Raw genomic sequence first — 14,834 nt, forward strand, 5'->3', positions numbered from 1 at the left:
AAACAAAAGTTCTCCTTCACAACGTGCACAAAATTGAGACAGCAGTGGGGTTACACTTCCTCCTTTGACATTGCCTCTCATGGCCAAGAAAGAATCTTTGGCAGTGGCTCGACTGCCCAATGCAATTTTTCATATCTTGCTTAGGCAAATGCAATAAAAAAGCTTTTAGAAACACTGTTCACATTTTTCTCCTACAAAAAGCACTTCATGTCTAAACATGTCTAAGAACAGACATCTTTTCATTCTTATATACTAAACAGCCAAAATGAAGTTGTATGTGCACCAAGAGACAGGCAAACACCCTTTGCTCATGGTACTGAGGTCTGAGGATGTCAGGCGCTTTTTTTGCTGGGGGGGGTTTTGGAGGGGCTTTTTGTTTGTTTGTTTGTTTAGCTTTAAAAAATTAAATTAAAAGCTGCATTGTGCCCACCTATTGCCATTTTGCCTGCTTCACCTTTTGTGGCTCTGCCTTACTGCAGCCTATTGCATCACAGGTTTTGCTTCCTTTTATTTTATGGGACAGTCATTTTACTTTAAGAGCCAGCCTTGTAAGACCAAAGATAAATCTGCATATTCATCTAAAAATGATAAAAATCAGGTTGATGCCCATCTTTCCCAGGGCACGAAAGAAATGATTCAGTCTTTACATTTTGTTACAAAATTCAGAAATAGTACAGATCCAAAAATACTAACGTAAGACACAGAAGGTTGAAGCACTTCACACTTTTCATCATTTTCCAACTTTTCCAACTTTAACCATGTAATGTGGAAGTTTCATTTTAGCATTTCTTTGAATTCTTTAATACTTTTTTAAGGTTGCTTGATTTAAATACATTTACATACACAATGAGACAGACACCTGATAATTATCTGTAGCAAGCTATTGATATACCACAGCAAAACATGAGACAGTTTTTCAAGTGTTGTTTCGGGGAGAGAATCAGTGTTTATTTTAAGGACTCAGATATCCACATTTTTGGGGGGAATTGATTGATTGATTTTTATCAATATACAAACATGTAGAGATATACTTGTATTTACAGCTGTCATTTTATATGCCTAATTACAATACAAGCAGAATTTTGGTTCAACCACTTTGAGAAACATGTTTTAAAACGTGTGTTACCAGCAACAATGCTTTAAATATGCAAAGGTTTGTTCTTCAATCAAGTAAGAAAATTTACTAAGGTAATCTAAATTTTCTTGCTGTGTTCCTCACAATCTAAATATCACAGATCTAAGTCCAGTCCTGTAATCAAGTTATAACTATAAGGAATACAAAAATAAACACTTGAGCACTCAGGACAATATCACTACTTTAACAAACAATCATCAGTAATTCAATTGAGGCTCTTGGGATCACTTCACACTGAAGCAACATCTCCCTACAAACACATCTGAGGGAAAGCTCAAGGGTAGCTGTTCTCTAAATGACACCTCTAATCTGTCAGAACTTGGCATCACACCTTGTTTTCATTTAAATGAATATAAAAATTGCCATTTACCAGTATTGCCCTAAGTTGTGGCAGGTGGTCCCTCAACAAAATCATCCAGCACTTCCAGGACACCCTTCGGGCTTCATAACAACAGTTTATGAAGCCCAGAAAAGCCCTGTGCCTAAAAAAAGCAAATATTGGTGGCTGGTTTCCTGTCTGAGCAGACTTAAAGCTGTGTTCTCTGCAGATGTGAAGAAAACGAAACAAGGAAAACTTGTTTTTGAAACAAGATACGGATTGATTAAGAATCCTTGAATAAAACCAACTGAATTTTCAAAGCACTTTTCCCCTATAAGAGAATCTATGTTTCAGAAATCCTTTTAAGGAAAATGAAAGGAGGATGCTCATAATGCTCCATTATGAACACACAATTAGCTAAAGCTGAGCTACTGCAATACTTGAAGGTTTTTTTTCCAGGGCAAAAGACAAGACCCAGAAGCTTTTTCTTATTTGTCAATAAACCAACCCTCACAGACAAAAAAAACCCCCCCCCAAACCTAAATTAATAAATATTTTATATTTCAAATTACTACTAGCTAATTTCTAGCCTACAAAATGATTCTATTTGCACCTACTCTGTGCTCTATGAAAATATAGCATAAATTAACACTAATCTAAAACTTAAATTGTGTACCTGCTGTTTTCTTCAAATTAGTTTAAAATTCCTCATGGGGTTACAGACTTCTGTTAGACTGATAGTCTTAAATAATAAGAGACAAAAAAAAAAAAGCCCTTTAACTTTATAACAAATTGAATTCTAACACAGTATCATCCAACCATTTTCCAGTTTTAAAAGCCTGCTTATTAAACCATATTGCACCTTGGCAAGATTCCCCTGTACATTAATAGCAATTCTATTCAGCCTTCATTAATGAACCACAATTTGCAATGCACATCAAAAAAAAAAAAAAAAATCAATTTGTGCCTTTCTTCCAGTTACTAAAGGGACTGAACACATGACAAAACCACCACCACGATACCCTTCCTACAACTCTAGACAGACGAAAAAAGCACTGATGGAATTGCCATGATTCATATAAGGAATTGCAGAACTCTAATTCCTCAGTGTAGGAAATCTGGCTGGAAGACCACCAGCCTAAGAATTCATCAGAACTTCATCTTAAAAGTGTCTTCAGAATACAGATCATGTCTTGCACAGATGAGATTTTTCATTTAATTATTTGAAGCAATTATGAAACAAAAATCTCCAAGTCTGTACACTTTACAGCATTATTACACGCACCCTTAGTTATTTTCTGCAGCAGAACCTGCAGTACAGAACAGTGCATTAACTCTTCTAGAATCAAGTATTATAAAAAGATGATGAGTTCTTAGAAAGGCTGAAGGCATCAAACCTGTTACAGATCACATACAACTTCATTTCATTTTGCCTTCCCTCCCTGGAGTGGAAGGGTAGGGCAGGGGAGATGTGGGTCAATGATACAGTGCTGCTTCAGGAAAAACATCCCTGTGGCCCATTTCCTCCTGGTTCTTGCCATAATCCACCAGAAACTAAGAGATTTTTGAAAACCTATTTTGTGGCATATAGTAACACTCTGTAAGAATTCAGAAAACTCTCAGCTCCTTAAAATTCTTTTCCTGGAGGGCTGTGTTATAATCCAGACAGGAGGTGTCACTTATTTTTGAAGCCTTACATCCCCCCTTCCAGCAGCAGGGTACTAATTTAAGTAGGTCCATACCTCATCAGCCCAGCTTCTCTCAGATTTCCCCTCTCCCCACTCTCTTCCTCTGAGGTACAGCACACACCGACATTCCCCAACATTTATATCACACACTGAGGGCTGCCTGGCCTCCTGGGCACCACTATAAATAAAAATCCCAGATCACCTTCCCCAGTCTCACTGTAAATGCATGACTGCACAAGTAGGACCTGCAGAGGCACACGAGCATCTCCTTTTCACCATTTATAACACACGGCTTGAACTCTCTTACATTAATTCCTATTTTTAGTTTCCCACCAGCACCTGTTCTTGAGTTCACCTCCATTACAGATTGGCTGCAGCCTTCGTACCTTCAAGTACAAGACTAGACAAGATTGAAGTGAGGTGCCAGATAATCTCTATGGCCCAATCTCTCCCTTGACTTCATTTCCACAGGTAGGTACAAACCAAGGACCACTGGCTGACTAAAGCAAGCAGAATTTTGTGCTTACAAAAAGACCATGCAATAGGCTTTGCACTACCACAGGAGAGCTTGATTAATAAATACAACATGAGCACTTAATATCTCTTTATTTTACATGTCTTTTCCCCAAGGTTTGGGTATATTTTATTACTTTTATTTCTTTTGTTTAGACGAACAGTTCTGCTTCCTGCTCTTTAACGTGTGGACATTTGGAACTTCAGATTTAACTTACCCCAGGAGATGACTTTGGGGTTTTCTTCTATCAGCTAGGAAGATTAAGAAACATACATTACCTACTTACTCATCCCTATGAAATGAAGAACAACATTCATACACCTCCACTTGATAAATATAAAATGATGCCATGAGTCATGCCCATCCCTCCTCCCCACCTCCCTTTTTAAGCTCTGCTGTTTACAGCAGCTCCAGCACCACAAAGGGAAGGTAAAGCAGCATCCCCAGCGATCTCCAGTCTTTCCTGCAGTTCCAGGGACAGCTTAATTAGTGAGGGCTCCTGGCTTTTGCCTAGGCAATTACTCTCAGCTTCCTGCTGTAAATCAGCTGCTCTCCAGCTGGTCATCTCTTTTACTGACCATTTACTGACTCCCGAGGGGAAGGGATGAGCTCAGACCGTTCTGCTTATCCCCTGAAGAACACAGCAATGAAAGCTTTCCTTCTTGTGCACTTCCAGAACAAGGAAAGGGAGCAGGGACAGGGAAATTCCAACCCTGAGACAACCAGCTCAGAACAGCCTCTGAAAACAAGCCACATAAATCTTCAAGGGACAGTAGTTCAATTTCTTTTTACTTCCTTGAAAACCTTCCAGCACAGGCAGCCCACTAAAGAGATAACTTATACTATGAGACAATGTCCCTGCTCACCTTTCATTCAACTTCCAAAGTACAAAAAACATGACAAAAAAAACCCCACAAAGAACTAATCCAGGAACTGGAGAGGTGACTTGGCTGCAATTCTTTTGACAACAAAAGATAATTCAGAATTGATGGATTTAAAATTACAAGTCCAGCTTTTCAATTTCCCAAAGGTCCTCCACTGATTCATTTTTGTCCTGGAGGGCACAGCAGACACTGGATACTTCTGTTAACAGAAAAGACATGCCTTTGATTTGCTAGCAGCCTATGACACTCTGATCAACTTTTTAACTACATCTGAAAATGAAAACTGCAAGTCTCCAGGATACACTGCCTCCTAAATTCAGATTCCCTCTCTAAAGTAGTCAAAAAGAAGGAAAAACCAGCTGCAAAAGGCCAGTATTCACCTGTAAGAGAATTCCTAACCAGAAGTCAGTCTCCCAAATAAAAAAACCTGAAATACAAGTAGCACTGACCTCTCCTATCCCTGACCAAACTATGAGGAATGCCAAAAGATACATCCCTCCCCCAGTACCTAATCCAACTTCCAAGCAGGCCACAATATAGAAAAATCATCATTGCAGCGATGATTCATCTAACAAAACCAGCAGCCTTATCTTGAACTTAAGTCTTAGCCAGTCATGATTCTGTGTTCAAAATGCTGATCTGCTGTTTTCCAGGAACACTTGTTAAATCAGGGTAAGCTAACCACTCCCATCTTTTCCAGTGTACCTCAGCAAGTCAAATGATTGATTTCATTCAATACTATCCTGCAATGTTGCTTTCACCTCGGAAAAATTTCTGTATGTTCTAGGGGAAGATTGAAGTTCCAAGGAAAACGCTTTCAAGTTACCCAAGTCCATCATCCCCTGGCCTTTCTCAAGCACTGATCTACAAGTTCCATGATGGGACAGACTGGTACTTCCTCAAAACCTTCTGCAGAAATTTCTCTGAGTGATGTTTCCTGTTCTTAACTAAACTATTTTCCTCCATTTTAAGGTATTTGCAACAGCAGCCAAAGGCTCTGGGATATGATGGAATGAGGAAATGCACTGCACAGGATGCAAAACTCCTCTCTATCACTGACCTTTTAAGTCAAAACAAAACAAAAAAACCCAACCTCACCTACTAATGGTTTTTGCCCAGCTAAAACAATTATTTTAATTGTCCCTCTAAATGCACTGAGCTAACACAAACAAAAGGAAGCATCCTGTGCAACAAGGCCATTATAAAAATACACGCTTGAAATTTATGCATTAATAACTTATGAATGATGACCAGCTTACAAGGCAATAAAGTAAAATAACAAAGCTGAGAAACAGTCATAGAACATGTTCAATAATACCAAGTCTTTACAACAGTCAGATGTAATTTTCTTCACTTTATATTAAGCCTAGATAATATAGTTACTCAAAATGAGATATAACCAGAGATAAATACAATAAAGGAAAAAAAATATAGTTACTCTAATTCACTTTGACTTGTATCTCATACATGACTCAAAACAAGTTTTTTAATGCTTATTAATTTCAGTTACATACTAGTTAAAATCCTTCAAAATGCAAGTTCAAAGTTGATTCATATTTACAATTTTTTAATAAGCCTTTTCAAAATTTTGAATAAGTGCCATCTGCAAAACTCCAAATATGACAAATTAGGTCCTTGTTCTTGAATATGCTTACATGTCTATTCTATAGAAAGTGTCCATTCACGACAACCAAAACAAATTAAAAATCAAGCAGGAAATCACCACATTACTTATTAGGATTACTTATTATTACCAGTAAGTCATTAGAAAAAACCCTGTTTAATTTCAATAATAGTCACTGTTTCATCCGGGCCAACCACTCCAAGCACTTGAATTCCACACACTCCCAGCTTTTTTCAAATTCTCATCTGAATCAAACTACAAATCCTGGTGAAGCTTATTTGACTTGAGGAAGTCCAACACAAAAAGAAGGTGAGGCTGGTTGAATAACGAAGTTTGCCATTTTTGAGCCAGTCTTGCTGATTTTCACTCTGAATCCCGGGCATAAACTCAGCAGTATAAATGAACGCAGACCTTCCTGGGAAGTATGCAAGAAATGGAAAGGCCAGCTGCTTAGGAAATTAGCTGTATCTCCAGTTTTCACAGAACACTCTTATGTTGTTAAAGAAAGCACTGTAAATAACTAAAATTTTCAGTTCATTTCAAATATCAAATAATGAAAAGAACATTATCAGGTGAATATTTGGTTTGATCCCTTTTACAGATATAAAAAGATTTAATGAAAACAAAGCACACAAAGCTGATGATCAATTTTGATTTTATAGATCTAATTTAGCAATTTTGATGCAGAATAAAGAAAAGTGCAATGCTTCACCTACGTTAACACTCTGGAAAGGAAAAAATCATTGCTGTTCAATTTTTACCTCATTTAATATTTACAGTACAGACTGTGTTTGTATAATCCACTATGTCAGCCAAAATTCCCTCTACTGCAAAGACTTGATATTTCCCCCAGAATCCAGCTCACTTATCAATTATATCAGTCCTACACAAGGATTCCCAGAGATTAGGACTAATCTCAGAGCTCTTCAGTAAGTGCAAGCGTAGTGAAAGCTCTTCAGGAAGAACAGGGCTTTGTCTGCCTGATGTAAGAGAACCAATGTGCATTTATAGAACCCACCAGCTCCTCTTTACCGAGGTGGGAGGAGAAAATTAAGCTCCCATCAAATGGCAAAGTTTTTGGGACATTACCCTCCCCCTCCTTTTTTTTATACATCTTAAATTAAGAAAAATCAAATCCCAGTCTGCCATATTTAATGAAAGTCTCACCCAACACAGAGATAAACCCCATAAAGTGAAAGCTGCTCTGCAGTGACAGGTTTTGTAGCACAGTGCCAGCACACTAACACTTCACTCGAAGCACATCACTCACTGTAACTTCTCACAGAATTCATTTCCAGCAGCCTTCCTACTTGGAACCAAGCCATAAACCCAGGGAATTGTCCTCATGTCAGGTACAGCCCATGCCTGGCTGCTGGCCTTCTTCCTCACCTTCCTCCTTATTTGTAGGGTGACACAAGTAACAGTTACTGCCCAGCTGTTGCTCTGCACTGACAAAGGTGTTTCTCAAAACCTCAGTTACAGTGTGTAGGGAGAGTAACACCCCTCCACCCACAGAATAATCCCAAAAGTACCAGGCAGGCTCCTGGCATTTTGTGGGATTGCTGTCTGACCTATACACAGCGAGGGAGAAACACTCCAGAAGAATCCCAAATCCTGCATACAGCTGACAAGCCTGGAAATCCTGGATGTACCATGAGCATGCAACAGGCTGGGTTTCAACACTGTACTGCTGCCTCCCACAAAAAGGCAGCAAATGGACCTCCTGAAGGAGTCATGCTCCTCCACCCAAAAATCAGGACACCAGCACAAAGTAGGAAGATATTATAGATAAATTACAGCACCTGCAGTGAACTTGATTTAAGGAAGAAACAAAAGAAAAAGGTTAATGATAAAAAAAATCAAGATAACCAAATCCTGAAGTCCTGAATCAGCAGACACACTTTTGAAGCAAGAACATCCTTTAAGTTACCCAACCTTCCAGCAGCGGTGCACACACAGGCATGGAGTCTACCAGATAGAGAAATAACTTGCCAGCTGAATTATTAGCACAGCCTAAGTTCCCATTTGTCATTCTAAACCTCCCTAAAGAGTTAACCAACAAATTTAACAACATCTTTTGAAGTGTAGTTTTAAGAGGACTGCTCACTCTTACAACAAACCTGGCATGTAACTGTTCTAGTGCTTAACAGAAGAACATTTAATTAAGTCACTAGTCTGAACAAGTTCCAACACATTTTCTTGGACATGGGATGTAAATGTGGTGGGTACCAAAGCACCCAGGGAGAGCATACACATCAAAACAATTACATATTAAATGAATTAATTTATCACCTCTCTGTCAGTATACAGAGACTGTTCCTGGGAGTGTTGACTCTCAACAATGAAAACATGTTTGCAAAGCTTGATAATTGCTGTCTAGTCTACATCTTAAATTTATAGCAATGACAGTGCCCTATTTCCACCAGAAGGATTTAAAATCCAAAATAATTTTAACTCTATAACATTACTAAAGACACTGCTCATTAGAGGTGGCTGCAAATTCTTTTTCCCTTTGGGGGAGTTGAGAGGTAGAGAAGCTCAACCTCTTTCACATGAGAAGTCAGTAAATCAGGCCCAATTTAAGAGATTCTGCTTACCATGCCAGCAGAACAAATGAGCTAAATTGATATCCAAAACATGTGGATGCAATGGTTAGCTAGATTTAAAAGCATCTTCCAAAGACCAGAACAGCCAACAAAGGAACAGAGAGAGCTTTGCTACTGTCCCCAGTGTGGCAGAACCATAACATAAAAGATTTACATGTTTGTGTGGGTATTTTAAGCATTGTTTTAAAATTCTGTTAAACAAACGAGGCCATACAGTGCTCCTTAAAGTTTTAAGGACTTGCTTTCTCTAAGTGACACCAGAGATTTCCAGTCAAAACCTTTTTTCCACTGTCTTTTTCTGGTTTTCCTCCTCCTGCCTGGAGCTTACCCCTAGTTTTTAAGTTGGCCAGTGTCTTCAACCTCTCCCTCCCAGCCCAAGGGAGCTCTGTGCCCCACATCAACACCACCCCTGGCCACGTCCAACCTGACATACCCGAAACACTCCTGTGATGCAGAGCTGCTGCTGCTGTTCTGCACTCTCAGTATGAGAACGGAGGGACAGAGAAGCAGCTTGTCCCAGGCCACACAGGAAGCTTTTTGGCAACACAGTAAGCTGAACCTGTTTCCCAAGTCCCAGAGCAGCAACCTCACTATTGAACCACCTTTCTTCTACATAAAATACCTGAAACTATTCAGATTTTAAGGCAAAGGCATATGTTCAAACCTGAAAACTGTTTAAACTGTTGAATGCCACAAATGTCTACCAGACCTGCAACTCCCTACTCGTGCAGATAACATCTGTTAAGAATAAGTGGCTCATACAGTTCTGCACCAGAAAGCTTAATAAGTTCCTTCTTCAAGATTAAAGAAACACCTACACATTCTAGATGTTTCTGCAAGTCCCTGGAGGGAGAAAATGCTGCTTAGTGCTGAGACAATCAACCAGCTTCCTTCCTCAACAGCAACAAAACCCTGCTGCTTTACCTAGCACTGAGAGGAAAGTGTTATTTATAGAATTGAGCCCTATACCAACACGTACCTAAATATTTCTCACAGTTAGGGTACAGCATGTATCAAGATGACCTTAGCCCTACGTATTTTCAAAGTCCTAATTTGAAAGATCAGCGTAAGAGCAGAAAAAAACTTGAAGCAGCTCAGCCATATCTCCCATTCCAATTCATTTCAGTCATTCTCTGCATTGAAGTATAACTTCAAAACCTGAACCATTCTCGTCACTCAGACCTCTTCAGCAGGCGACTTTTTAAAAGCAGTTACATTATTTTTATATGTCAAAGAAGCACACTAGGATTATGGTATTTAGGTTTCTTATATAATTTTATAAATCACTGACAGCAATACTTCAATACATGTACTACTGACTGTTGTGTTTCTTATATAATTTCCTGGTGACTTCTTAAGCACTTGTTCCACGCTGTAAAAATGTTTTATGCTAAAGCCAGTTACCTAAATTCCCATTTTGGCACTGAAATAAGTTACTATCCTGTATTTTCATGCAATTATACAACTGCACAAAGGTTCACTTGGCTCCAAACCCCAGTAACTGGTTTCTAAGACTGTTTCTATTGTTCATAATTATCAGAGAAAAAAAAACCTGCCAAAAGCCATCTTGTAAGACAGATACATGCTCTCATATCACAAACTATTGTTTGTCTAAACACTGATGTAGAGCTGGATACCTCCAAAAGCACAGCAGAGCATGCAAGGACTCTGCTCATTAGAACATGTACTCACTTCCTAACACTGCTGGTTTGCTGCACTTTGGAGGAACTGCATTTACTATGATAACTGTCAGCTTAAATAACCAGGAACAGTCAGTAATAAAGACATCGATGGAATTCTAAATCTACTAAAACAGATTAAGAATTTTGCAGGCCTGGCAGTTTGGGCTACATCCAACACTACACGGGAGACTGTGTTACAAGCCGAGATCTGTTCTCATTTCAGTAATGTCCTCAAGTTCTTTCTAATCTGTTACAGTCAATAAAAACTGACTTCTGCACTTCCTCTCTTCTACACCAACTCTCTGACATGCAGTCAGCCTTTATTTGAGCTGAGATAGCTCTGCTGCCTTCTGGAACAAGCCCCAGCTACCTGGAAAAAACAAGGCCTTTTCCTGCATTCAGGTCTCTTCCTCACGCACATGCCTTCTGTATTCCTCATGTGTGTGTGTCTGTCTTCTGTCACTCAGCTACTACTCCTGAGGAAAAATAAATACAGGAGGAGAGAAGGAGGAGGGAAAGCATTAAAATGCTGCCTGCTTTCTTCATACAATGATTCTTCTTTGCCTGTTCTCTAATCTGTATGAAAGCATCCACTCCTCTGAAACGTTTCAACACTGCACTACACCTGCCACTGACCCACTGTGCATCTTTTTCTTTAATTTCACCCTTCAAATGCAGAGCTACACAATGGAACATGAGGCCAAATGTAGTTTTACAGCAGAGAAATAGCTCAAGAAAATAGATGTCTTCAGAAATTATGAACTTGGAATTAAATTTTCTACACTCACAAAATCAAACCACAATGTTTGATAACTGCAAATAGAACTCAGTGAGTCGCACAAAGGTTTTTATTTTATGCAAAGCTGACTCCAGTGGTGTAGCACTCACTGATGTTCAGGACACATAAAACCCCCATGTATTATTTCTTGAATTATCACTTTCTGCATCAGTGCTTATCTATCCCCGAATTAAAAGGCTCTCCTCCAAATATCAACCAGGCCCAGCATCTCTCTCTGCCACAAAGATTTCAGCCCACTTTTAACACTTCCTCATGTGACAAAAGGGAAAACAGCACTTCTACACTTCTGTGCTTCACAAACCTGACAGTTTTATGTATTGTTACTGGCGTGATTCTTTCAACTAAAAATAACAAGTAGGAGGGAACAAGACTGAATGGACCTAAAATGCAAGTTCACTGTTCCATAAGACAGAGTAACTCATGAGAGAGCAACCAGTCAAAGTTACCATGCACATTTCCACCTCGGTTAGGATTGTGTTCGTGCTGCCTCAAAATAAATGCAGCCCAAATTAAAAAAAAAAAAAAAAAACAAAAAAACAAAAAAACCAAAACAAAAACACAAAGCCCAGCAAACCCTGTTAGATTGGTTTCAACAGCAAGAAGCCGCTCCTCACATGTCACAGGCCCCAAAACCGTACGATCAAATATGGCTCTGCCCTGCAGGGTCACGTATGGGAGCAGGTAAGGAGAAGAGAAAATTCATCTTTACAGACATTACAGCCTCTGTCAGGAAAGCAAGGAATTCATCGGAAGGCAACAAAGAAGTTTATGCTGTTCAGCTTGCTCTAAGCCTAGTAGTCTATTTAAAAGTACTCTGCTTTGAAAAGAAGGTGAAGCATGGAGATATGTAGCTCTTAAGAATCTAAAAAAAAAAAAAAATTAAAAAAGATTCTACCTCTGAGCTTTACTCAGGTAAGTAACACCACTTTGCTGATGCCTAATTCAGGTGCTCAGCCTAACTAAGTAATAACTGTTTCCCCACTTGAAGACTGTTCATTCTGCTTGATTATAAACACAACAGACTGCTTAGTGAAAATCAGACTTTTTTTTTTTTTTACAGAAGGCCTCAAAGCAGCAGCCTGCCAAAGAGAAAATTGCTGTCCTCTTGATGTTACTTTGCAAACATTTGATGCAATAACATAATGCCTTTTATGAAGGTCATGCATTAGTTCCTCCCAAGAGAGCTGCACAACACATACAGAATTTAAGTCTGTGTTAAGTTTAGCAGCATGTCAAACGCCTATCTGGAATTTTACAGGTGATAAAAACCGCGCATATAACAACAGTGGTTACAGTTTAACATTCATTTATAGTCAAGTTATCCATTTAAAGACACTTTGGTTCAGTAAATAACCAGCCCCGGTTACAGCTAACCCAGAACACAGCTCAGAGCGTGCCAACAGCCTCCCCACCCAGCCCTCTCCAAAACTTATGCCTTCCAAAGCTAAAAACAAACGCGGCACTACACACTGGCTGTCCCAGCCCCACTGAGCTCCCCTTGGAGCTGCAGCTGGGAGAGGGATCCCAAAGGCGAGCCGAACCGAGGGAGGGTGCTCGGGAAGCCCACACCCTCGCAGGCACCATCCCTGCAGGCTCTGCCCAGATAACATCGCTCCTTCCCGGCGTGCTCCAACACCGGAGCGGCGAAGGCGAGCGCAGGGAGAACAGACCATGACGAGCAATGAGATCACCTCTTCTCCTACCTCTGGGGCTGTGACAGCGCCCTGCCTGCGCCACCGGGGCACCCGACACCGCGCTGCCCCGGGGGACGCACGGGCAGAGCCCCCGCGCCGCCGAGCGCCTTCCAGGGAAAACGGAAAGGAAAAGAGGAGGGAGAGGCGCAGGGGCAGCAGGACAGTGCCCTGCGCGGTCACACACCGGGCAGGCGCGGAAGGAAGGGCATCACCCAGGGCAGGCCGAGCCCCGCCCCGGGCCGAGGCACTTACTGGAGTCCTGACAGTGCGGGAGCCCCCTGAGGAGAGCCGGGCGCTCCCCGGGCGCGCTCCCGGCCCCGCTCCGCGCTCCGCACCGGGAACGGGCTCGTCCCGCCGCCTCCGTCCGCACCGCCGGGCACCCACACTGCGCATGCGCCGCCGCGCCACCACCCGCTCCGCCCCGCGGCCTGCTGGGACATGTAGTGCGGCGCGTGAGGGGAGGGGCACGGGCCGGCGGCGGGGGCATGATGGGAATTGCAGTCCAATTACTGGGATTTTAATCTTGTCTTTAATGGGGAGGCCCGAGCAGGGAAGGAAATGTTGCACGTTGTGAAGAAATTCTTCCCTGCGAGGGTGGGGAGGCCCTGGCACAGGGTGCCCAGAGAAGCTGTGGCTGCCCCTGGATCCCTGGCAGTGTCCAAGGCCAGGTTGGACACTGGGGCTTGGAGCAGCCTGGGACAGTGGAAGGTGTCCCTGCCCGTGGCAGGGGTGGCACTGGATGGGCTTTAAGGTCCCTTCCAACCAAACTGTTTTGTGATCTATGCTTCTATGAACTGGCATTCACCAACCATGTGATGTTTAACAGGCTGAGTGCCAGATTCTGCACCTGGGATAGATCGACCCTGGATGTACAGACAGACTGGGGAATGACACTGGAGAGCAATGCTCTGGAAAGGGACTGGGGGGTCCTGGCTGATGGCAAATCAAATAAGAGTCAGCAGTGCCCTTAGAACACATAGCACAGTTGGCTTCCCTTACTCAAGGACATCTTGGAGCTAACAAGCTTTAAGGATGCAGTAAATCACGATGTTGATACACGTCTGTGTACACTTTACTAATGTGGCAAAAAACTCGAATTCTCTGTACCCTGCGGCTGAACTGTCTTCACCTGGAGGCTCAGGTGCAGCCTTTTGCTGTCGGTCCTAGTGGCAAATGACAATTCCCCATAGTGATGTTTAGCCAGTTTTACTGGGAAGCTACTTCTCTCCTAAGCAGACGTTAAATTTATACTGAAAAACTTTGTGTTTTCTGAAATAGTAACACAGGAATTTTTTTCCTTGCTTAAAGCAGTGATATCTCTAATTATAGAAACCATTTGAACTCCGCCGCTGCCTGTAAATGCATCTTTGTTTCGAGCTGGCATGTAACAACCATACTTCACAGTGAAACAAAAGCTGTAATCAGAGCACAACAATAAAAGCTGAAGTCAGCCGCAAACAATGCCGCAGCATTCCCATGGCAACTCTTCCCTATCAAACCCCGGAGAGGTCACACACTCTGCAGCTGCAGAGGCTTTTCAGTTTGGACTTCATTCACAATTATTCATACATTTTCTTGTTGTCGTTTTTCACTTAACAGTGTTTTACTGGAGTTAATGCAAGACAATTTACAGTGGGCAGCACCACGGCTCTCCCCCACTGAAGTTCGGAGCTGGCATTTCTCATCCTGACAGAACTATCGGGGCTGTGGCAGCTATTAAATGACTGCAGGATGTGTCCTGCCGTCACACTGCACATGGAAGAGCCTTTTACAAAATTATACACCCTTTTTGCACTCAAAAAGCCATAGAAGCAAAAGCCATTCCACAACACATGGAATCTACAGCAGTCTACAGTCTGATGTGCCTTAACTTGCAAATATTTTCTCCA

General features: G+C 41.5%; 1 protein-coding gene across 8 annotated transcripts in view; it reads right to left on the reverse strand.

Annotated features, from left to right (window-relative positions):
• Positions 1-13,338, reverse strand: part of PLEKHA1 (pleckstrin homology domain containing A1) — a 31,259-nt gene extending 17,921 nt beyond the window's left edge. For 5 of the 8 annotated variants that reach the window (XM_039553836.1, XM_039553841.1, XM_039553840.1 and 2 more), the window contains exon 1: positions 13,198-13,337. The gene's annotated coding sequence lies outside the window, so the exon portion shown is untranslated. Of the gene's footprint in view, positions 1-12,954; positions 13,086-13,197 lie in introns of those variants that run through there. The other 3 variants (XM_039553834.1, XM_010407976.3, XM_039553837.1) reach the window with 3 other exon arrangements.
• Positions 13,339-14,834: the final 1,496 nt, after the last annotated feature.

This window comes from Corvus cornix, chromosome 6, assembly GCF_000738735.6.
Source record: "Corvus cornix cornix isolate S_Up_H32 chromosome 6, ASM73873v5, whole genome shotgun sequence".
Classification (NCBI taxonomy): Eukaryota; Metazoa; Chordata; class Aves; order Passeriformes; family Corvidae; genus Corvus; species Corvus cornix.